Source organism: Lepisma saccharinum, chromosome 1, assembly GCF_977018435.1.
Source record: "Lepisma saccharinum chromosome 1, izLepSacc3.1, whole genome shotgun sequence".
In the NCBI taxonomy this organism is placed as follows: domain Eukaryota; kingdom Metazoa; phylum Arthropoda; class Insecta; order Zygentoma; family Lepismatidae; genus Lepisma; species Lepisma saccharinum.
Window position 1 is genome coordinate 216,153,984 of NC_139229.1, and position 9,816 is coordinate 216,163,799.

General features: G+C 36.1%; 1 long non-coding RNA gene across 1 annotated transcript; it reads right to left on the reverse strand.

The window, feature by feature from the left end:
• Nucleotides 1-221: 221 nt before the first annotated feature.
• LOC145991675 (uncharacterized) lies at nt 222-4,249 on the reverse strand. Its single transcript, XR_014442090.1, has 3 exons — nt 4,196-4,249; nt 3,144-3,192; nt 222-538 (listed from the first exon to the last, which is right to left on the reverse strand). It is a non-coding gene; the product is annotated as an uncharacterized LOC145991675 (long non-coding RNA).
• Nucleotides 4,250-9,816: the final 5,567 nt, after the last annotated feature.

A 9,816-nucleotide genomic window follows, 5' to 3' on the forward strand; every position in this document is an offset into this window, starting at 1 on the left:
AAAATGGGACATTTAAATCCTGATATACTCTCTTGCCTCCAAGGCGTTATGTGTGTTACCTAACTCTACGGCGATAAGTGGATTTTTATATAAATTTTCAATGGCAACTTCTACCACCGCCGTAGAGTTAGGCAACACACATAACGCCTTGCAGGCAAGAGAGTATATCAGGATATAAATATTCCATTTTTTTTGGTGGTGTCTGTACATTACAAGGAATTAATTCAATTATTCTTTATTGAAGAGCTAGTTTCAGCCTGCGACCGTTCTGACAGGAGAGGTTGATAATATACATGTTACCGATTAAATTATGAACATTTTATTGAGAGAGCTCTGTACATTGGTACAGAAACTTTTTTCTTTAATCTTGGAAAGATTTAACCGAGGTAGCCCAAGCCAGCGCCGTACCCCAGGCCGAGACCATAGCCTCCGATCCCAGCGCCGATTCCGTAGCCTCCGTGGGCAACCACAGGGTGGCTCAGGAGAGACAGCTGGTTGTGGTTCTGGTGGCTGACGCCGGTAATGCCAATGGGAACAGCTGGAAGGAAGATTTAGAGATTATACACCACGTAATAAGTCTCGTGTTTATTAAATTAGGAAGTGCACTAGATTGTAGTAGCCTCATTGTATTTCTCTTTCATGTCTAATGATAGTAATCACAGAAAAGGTGTTTTCTTAGCACACAAAGCTAAAGCACAGTATTGGCGTCATAACTGTATATTTTAGCATCTTTATTTATTTCGGATGTGTTCGTTTTCCTTAATGTTTGAATAGCCTGTACAGTAGCGTACGCAGGATTTCATCAAGGGGGGTGTTATTTCGAAAACTTTCTACAAATTCACATTACCATTGTTTTATTATACTTTAATTAATAATAATAATAAATTAATTAATAATTCTTATAATTAATTAATTAATTAATTAGTTTAATTACTACTAATAATTACTACTAATGCAGCTACTATTTATGAAAGAAATAGAACAAAATTACATTTCTTTTGTTTCTTTGTTACAAAATAATTCTCTAGTCAACGGTTATTTGTATATGATAAGTGAGACATTTTAAGTGTGAAGAAAATCCATAAAAACAAGCAGATATATTAAATTTATTGAAATAATCGAAATATGAAACTCATTCAAGGAGCCACGCTGGTCTAGTCTGATAACTTCGTGGGATATCCGGGTTCGATTCCCGGAATTGGTTGGAATTTATCCATCCTTGTCTCCGCACCCAGCCTCATAGCAATGGGTACCTGAGAGAAAAACCCTGGGGGATGAAGGCTGCCGGAGCATGGTGCTGATCACATCACCTGCAAAAATAGTTCGAGATCGAGAATCTTTGGGGCCCACCACACCACTACGTGTGCCTTCATGGCACAGTGCTATATGCACGGGGGAATTTACATTATCTTTACATATGGAACTCGCCCAGGATGATGAAGCACGAGAATACATGTTGCTAAATTCCACTGAGTCTATGTTTTCGTTGAAAAGTAAGTTTATAGACATTCCAACACATTTATCACTTCTAGGTGATTCACAAAGCACTTCTTCAGCATTATTTAATGATGTGGATATAGACTCAGCATCACTTGAGAGTTCACAAGGGGATGTGAAATCAGTACCGGGAAGAACGTTTACAATAAGGACGAAGCAAGGAATTTTCACAATTCTCGCGAAAGTCACTGCGCGAGTTTTTGCAAAAAAAATTGCAAAATTGAACTTTGCGGCCGCTTAGATTGTGTTTGGAATGTTGTGCTTTTCTTCATGCTGCATGGAAATAATAATTCAAATTATTATTATTATTATTATTATTACTGTCGCAGATCTTTGACTGTGACAAATTAGCCATTTTTAATTTTTTTACAGCATTTTCCATAATATTTCAAAAGCTCAAGGGGGGGGTTTAAACCCGGTAACCCCCCCTTGCGTACGCCACTGAGCCTGTACAACTATTATTTCAGTTGTTGTTTTGCCACTGGCTAATCACGACGACCACAATAAATGGTTAATAGATGAAACGTATGAGGTATAATCGCAATCTTACATGAGGAGGACATAAAACTCAAACCCTTCAGATGATTGATTATATTGGCTGTGATTCCAGGCTCCAGAGCCTCACTAGATTGCAGTTTCAACGGTGTACCGTGTGAAAGAGCTTGACTTGTTAGTGTCTGTGTTCAATTATATATGAACTTCTATAATAAAGAAACGTTCATGTTGAAAAAGAAACATTTTAGACCTACATGAAATAACTGACATGTAGAAATAGCCAGCTTTCGACGGTATCGAAAAGAGTCAACTTATACCTATTTATATTTTAATTTCTTAATATTTGCTGCGGTGGTAATGATTTCTACATGCCAAAAGATGAAAAGGAAGAAATGGAATACACACAGCGCCGATTTATGTAATAGTCATAGCCACAGAAAATCGCATAAGTCAGTGCGAGACTGGAATGTCTAAGAAAATACATCTGAGTTATTCCTACTTATGTGCATGTATTTACACACCCATACTAAACAGTGTGCTTTCGTATGTTTGTAACTCAACTACATGGTGCAACAGCCCTCTGAGGACTATAGCCTCCCATGTGGTTTGTCATTGGGGTACTGTGGTCAGTGTATTGATTCCCTTCGCCTGAGTTTTCTGTTTTTCATGACTGGAGCCCTGGTAATTAGTTTCTATTAGGTACCCCATGCTGAGTCAACACAAGGTTGGGAGCTGTCACTGACACGCGTGCATGGAATTTATGCCCTCGTTTTGTCTTCACCCTGTGTATGAATATGGTAGTGTATTATATTCTATGAAGAATGCAAAGTTCAGTTCGGCTATCCACATATTGGTTATTTGTTCAGAGTATGTGGCACGTATGCAACAAATATTTGTTTTTCGTTTAAGAAAGTTCGATGCTATTTCGAAGCTAAAGTTAATACCCAATGATCTTGGTGCAAAAATAATTGAAAATTCAAAGTTGACGTCTTTAGCTTGGTATATTTCGGATGTTTTCTTGCAACAGTGAAATTTATTTTTCTTTTCGTAGTGCAATAGTCACAAAAATTACAATCAAATGTTCGTAAATTGCTTCATGATGTCCATCTGTTTATAAATAATTAAAACTAAAATTACGGTTCTGAACTCACCAAAGCTGCTATGAGCTGCAAGTATCACAGCTAACACAATGATAGCGATCTGTAACAGAAAGAGAAGAACATTTGTTAAAATTTGTATCTGTGTGTGTCTCCCTCACATTCATACTCATACACACAGTCAAATCTTATATAAAAACGCAGGTGAACAAATATGAGACTTTATCAGGCGTTATTAGGTCGTGATGACACAATTTACTATAGTTCTAAGATGGGTATTGAACAATGTGTCAAACACAGATAACCAAGAGCATTAAGATTTTGATATACGATTTTGTGACTTTGAAATATACGTACGTATTTAAAAAGAGCAGAAATTTTTGCTTTGGTTTGGTATGGTTTTCTATGATGCTTATGTTATTTGTAAGGTGTTTGATGATTCGATGATATGGATATGAGATTGCACATGGGCCCATCATATATTTACTTTGGGGATAGACGTATATACACGATCATACTTTACCGCGGTCTCCCCGATGGCGTAGTGGTAGCGTCGTCGCCTTGTAATCAAGGGGTCCCGGGTTCGATACCCGGTGGAGGCACATAGTGGTTCGGCTTGCACTTTAAACTGTAGGTCCAGTCCCGATTAGCCTTACTGTGCATAAAGTGGACTTAAAACACTAAATCAACCAACCAACCAACCATACTTTACCGCAGCAACAATAATTATTGCAGTACCAACAGGTATTAAAGTATTTAGATGAATTGCCACACCTCATGGAACACAATATGAACAGGCTAGCGAGGCAGTAGCTTCCTCCAAGCTCTAGGAAAAGGAAAAGTAGGTTTCATCTGAGGACAATGAAGGACGACACAGAACTATAATATCATGCCAATTCTAGTAGATAAATAGTAGTGATATTTTCATTCTATAACTCGTTGCACGAATTAATCTAATTAATAATTCTGATTTATAAGGAAATCCAAGTTAATTTTATAATTACTCTTGTCGACAGGCTCCATATTGAAAATATTAAGACAGAAAAATATTTAAGTTTTCCCAACATAATGTAATATAATTATTTTTGTCACTTGTTTTTACTCACCATGTTGTTCGGAGGATTGCCTTGTGCAAGTTGATGTGTGAGAAAACACAATACAGAAACTTCTCCTCCAGGTGGTTTTATACAAACTCAACAGGATGTAAGTTTTACCTGAGCAAAAGTGGCAGATGTGCAGGTATCACCTACTAAAGAACCATATCCTGTTGCTTGTGGATTTCCTGAGAAAAATCCAATAATTAACACTGCGAGGAGAAATGAAGAATTTCCATTTCCTTTGAAACTCAGCCTAAATAGTATATTCCTTCCAGGAGATATGCGATGAGAACATTGCTTCATATCATCCGAGTTTTACTTTCTGATGGACTCAATAATGCGACAAGGATTTAAAATTAGCAACTTTCAAACGTTTACCAATTATTTTCATTCCATGTATATAAATTGGCGATTATATTATCTTGATGGTTGTTACATTATGTTTCAGAATGGAATATATATTACATGTACAGAAGATTTGATTGAGTTAATTGGTACTCGACCAACACTTCCGAACCATTGCAGTGTGTGTCTCCACAGGGTATCGAACTCGTGGCTCATACATTTACAGAAGATCATCAATGAAACAATTTTATTTGTGTTTCAGGTTAAAGGTTGATGTAAATCACGAAATGAGTGAAGGCAAGCCACAAGTACGCTCTGAATGAGAATCGAACTAATAACTTTTCTGTTAAATGGAAAAGAAAAGGTGATTGTTATAGAATTTTTTCCGCTCACTTCAAATCTGTTTACTGTTTTTCTCTATCGGGCAGTGTTTTTGTAATACACATTTTTTGTTGTAATGAAATGACTTTGCTTTATTAAAAGTAATACTTGTTGACCAAAAATGTACTTCTTAAGGATTTTCTGCTGTATTCAGCTTGAGGAACATCTCTGGAGAGTTCAGGAGTAGTCGGCCAACATTCGTTGGCTCCATTTACCATGGGTTTTCCATGGCGTATATTTCCTGATGGAATGGGTTCTCCATGTTCGTCACTTACGCTGTCATTGATGGACAATGTTAGAGCAACAAAATAATTTTTAGGAAATTATTACATACCAGTTTCTGTAGTTATGAAGACACTGCCTAACACGTTCTTTGTATTATCGGCCTTGTGATTTCCGAGGAAATTCTTTAATACTTTTTGGAGTGATCCCCTTTCTGCCACCTCAGCTTTATTCAAACATGGGAAGGGGTGGACTGTAAGGCACAGGACTTCTATCTGAAGTAATATCACAATATTTCAGGATATGCCTAGTCTTCGCAGTTATTCCAGACATTTTTGCAATGCAAAAAGTAGCAATCCGTTGAGTGTTTCAACGGTTTTCTTCATACCATGGGCACTCCGAATGGCACGTGACAAAACCTTTCAGCCAGGCTTAAATTTCAGATGAAGCACAGCTGAAATGAGGAGCACAAGATTTATTCTAGTCACCTATTTTGCAGCCAAAATATAGTTCACATGATTTCCTAATCAATGGAGTTTTCTTTCTTTTTTAAGATTTCGAAGTTGACTTGCAGGCGCGGATTCACGGGGAGAGTAATAGGGAGGATTGCTTCTCCAAACGGGCAGGTTTTTGGATATATTATTATGCACAGTGTTTCTGAAGGCTCGGATGTTCTTTTATAAGCACGTTTAATGTCGAAAATATTTTTCAAAGTGTGATTTAAATCAACTTTATCCTCAGATAGGTCAATCGCAACAGGACATACAGTTTAAATGTGGATCCTAACAACGATGCAACGTTCCTCAAAATGGGATCAAACTCGAGACTCCTTGAGAGAATAGCTCCATCCCCCTGATTGCCCATCCAAACAAGTTCAAGAAATAAATATTTAGCTATAGAAAAGTACACTTGTTCAATAAATCAGTATAGACCTAATCTAGTTTTAACTCACACTTTTTTCTCTTCACACAGTAATAACCATCAATTCCAGCCCTGGACACCTATTTTTATGAAACAATATTCTAATCTCTAGAACATGGAAGTCAGCTTGTTTCCTTTTTACAGTAAGATAAATTGTCTACATAAGACAGTGAAACTTTAGGTTGGAAAAGCTTATTGGTGAGGTGAAGTACCCGACTGAAAATTTTCCCCTCCCAACTATAACTTCTGCACCAGCGACTGACTGACCGCAAATATAACAAAAATTGGTTAGGTGGTTAACACACGTACGAGGTAGATTTTAAATATATGTACATTGTATATAACATAAAACATGGACAAATTAGTCCCACCAAACATATTTACATCACAAACATAAGAGAACTGGATTTCAAATTAAATGTAACTATTTACCTTGATGGCAATAAAGCAGCATTTTATCATTGTTGACATCAATGATTGGCTTGCTCAGAAACGTTTTAAGCAAAGCAAGTCAGTTTTATTCATATTTGGAACTCATAATGCTTGTTCTTTTGTTACTATAATAGAGCTTAATGGTAAAAATAGGTTACAAGGAGAAAAAATTAAGACCACACGGGAAAAGACATGCTTTGTCCATTTTTAGACAAATTGAGGTAAAGGGGCTATCAAATAGCTCTGTGAAAGTTCTTTGTAACTAGGAATATAAGAATAGAACGTGCTTTTTCCATCCATTACAAAGAGGTTTTGGTTGCGTGTACAGGTCGAGCTGACAAGCTACATTGCACTCAGTATAGCTAATAAAGCGCAAGTTGACGTTTTATATACAGACTTTTTAAAGGCATTCGACACAGTTCACCACGATATCTTAATACAGAAATTAGCCAACAATAGCCTTTCTCCTCCACGTATAACTTTTCTTTCTTCCTACCTGCAGAACCGCTGACAATATGTCATGCATCAAGGCTGCAGATCAACTGAATACGTGGCCAGTTTAGGAGTCCCACAGGGGTCGAACCTTGGTCCCTTGCTACATTTAATTTTTATAAACGATTGTCAGAACTTCTCACAAAATCTGAAACATTAATATTTGCTGACGATGTTAAAATATATAAAAATATTGTAAACGCTAATGACTGTACAATATTAAATGAAGAGCTGGTTAACTTGCTTGAGCGGTGTGAAATTAATAAAGTCATCCTGAACTTAAAGATATGCAAACTTGTATCATGCACCCACAACAGACACCCTATTCAACATTCATACACTATTTCTAATGTGTTAATACAAAGTGATAATATCGTTGCCGACCTAGGATTCACTTGCGACCAAAAGTTAACATTCCAACCACACATTGCCCACATTCTAAGCGAAGTTCACAGAAATTTGGGATTTATAATGAGAATGGGAAATCAATTTAGAAGTAAGGAAAAATTTATATCGCTGTATTACTATACGCTCGTCAGATCTAAACTCGAATATTTTTCTCTTGTTTGGAATCCGCAATTCAAGAAAGATATCGAGAAATTAGAGAATCTTCAAAATAAATGTCTCAGATATCTACTATTTAAACTTGATGATACATATCCAAAACTCACTCCTAGCAACATATTACGCGAAATCTTTAATATTAAATATGTTCTTAGTTATGTTCTTGCTTATGTAATGGTGGCATCCCATATTGAACACTGTAATTGGGCATGCGCCTGTTGTGTTTCAATTAATTAAATAAATAAAGAAAGAAGGTACTCATAACAAGGAAACAATGTGATGTTCTATAAAATCAAGAGAATGGAAAAAGCACGTTCTTTCCCTGTAGTTTTCAAATGTAAACGCATTACACAAAAATGGAGCCTGATAGAAAAATTGTGACTTCATTTTCAGAATCAGAATACCAGAAAACATGAGAATCAGTGAAAATTATTCATTCAACAAAATAATTGTTGACCAGTGTAACTTCTAACCTGAGATAAGGAGGGAAAATGAAAATCATCCATCAGCAGTTCAGAAGTGATATGTAGTAGAAATTTTGAGTAGATTTTAACATTAATATAACAATAAATTTGAGAATAAAAATTGATGGCGAGATTGTAAATTAGGATACATTAGCCGTTTAATTAAGGTATAGAAATGCAATACTCGAACTAAGATTTAAAATTGCACTAACTACTCTGTGGCCAGATGCGATTATCCTCTTTACGACAGTGTCTCGTAGGTTTTGGCTAAACATTTATTTAATATAGCAAGAAAGTTCGCTGAACATATGATTGCGATGTAGTTCATCTTAAGTTTTTATATAATCGAAAAGGAACATAATATGATTGTCTATGAGGAGTAATAATTGTGTAAATCCTTTGTTAAAGATGATGTATATGAGTTTTCTTAAAAATAGTTTGAAGAAATGTGATAGAAGAATCAATATGACAGTACTTCGTGACAAGAGATAAAGTACTCTTTCAAGTCATTGGTGACCTTTCAATCTGAAAGAGATGACTGAGGAAATAAGAAAAAAAAATCAGATCAGTTATTTATAGAGGCTTATCTAGAGTAAGGCACTCATGGCATGTCGTCTGGGTACACTTGAAGGAGGTGCCGCTAAGTCGGATGACCATAAAAATATCAAACCCAACTAATATGGTATTCACTGACTTTCAATGATCAATGAATCTGAACATAGGTGATTAACATTATAGCAAAGCATAATATTAACATGATATACTTTATAAGAAAAGTAATTGAAAATAGATATGACGCCAGGAATAAATGACAGGATGCATTGGGATATTTCGTAAGGGATAGTCAACAAAGGTACCATACAAAAATGGCAGCTTTGAACTAAATTTAGTTTTGCTGGTTTGCCGAGGAGTGAACTGCGAATTTTGGTTCCTCTCAGGTTCCTCTGATGTAGTCGCTAGTTCATTGGTACCTATTGAGCGTCGAACATGATTGGAAGGGGACCCAATTACAGTTTGTGCCACAGAGGTTATTTACCACACATAGGCCTATGTCTCGGATTGTATTGAGATGGAAAACACTCACATGAAGTGGTACATATTTTTAAACAATATTTTGTTCATGTTTAAAGACTAACGTTTTCCAGACGTTATATTTTTCAATTTATATTCTGAAATGGTTCATCAATAGGAATTTTAGATTATATTTTTTATTTTAGGACACAATATATATGCCGTTGCTTGCACAGCAATGGCAATTTTTCTGACTGTGGAACATACCTGTGAAAAGATAAGTTGCCTCTAAGGCTTGGAACGAGAAAATTCTTCTTGCGAGTAAAATATATCGGAAGTGTCATTGTACAGGAGACGAAAAATTTGGAAACTCAAAAGTATTGTATTTTCGTTAAGTCGCTTTTCTGCTTTTTTAAGCCAATAGTAATGACGAGAATTAATTATGTTTGGATGAAATTGATGAATTGGTATTCACAAAGTAATACTCATACCAAGCCGGGATTCGACCACGGAGCCTTTGTTGGTGAACATGAGTCGACCACTCAAAGCACCAAGTTGGCAGAAATATTCTCAGGCACACTGCGGAGAGCATATGATGCTTTAGAACTGCATTGTTTCTTCTGAATGTACTAGTGTATCAAGTTTCTTCGTTTATTAACTAAATCGAAAGCAGGTATTAGCCTAAAATATCTTGCCACGCAAAGAATGTAGTTAACTTTCATATGGTGTTGTAGTTTTCTCTTCCGTTAGGCTCGGTATATAATCTGCAAACTCAACGTCTTTCCATCGTACTCTGAC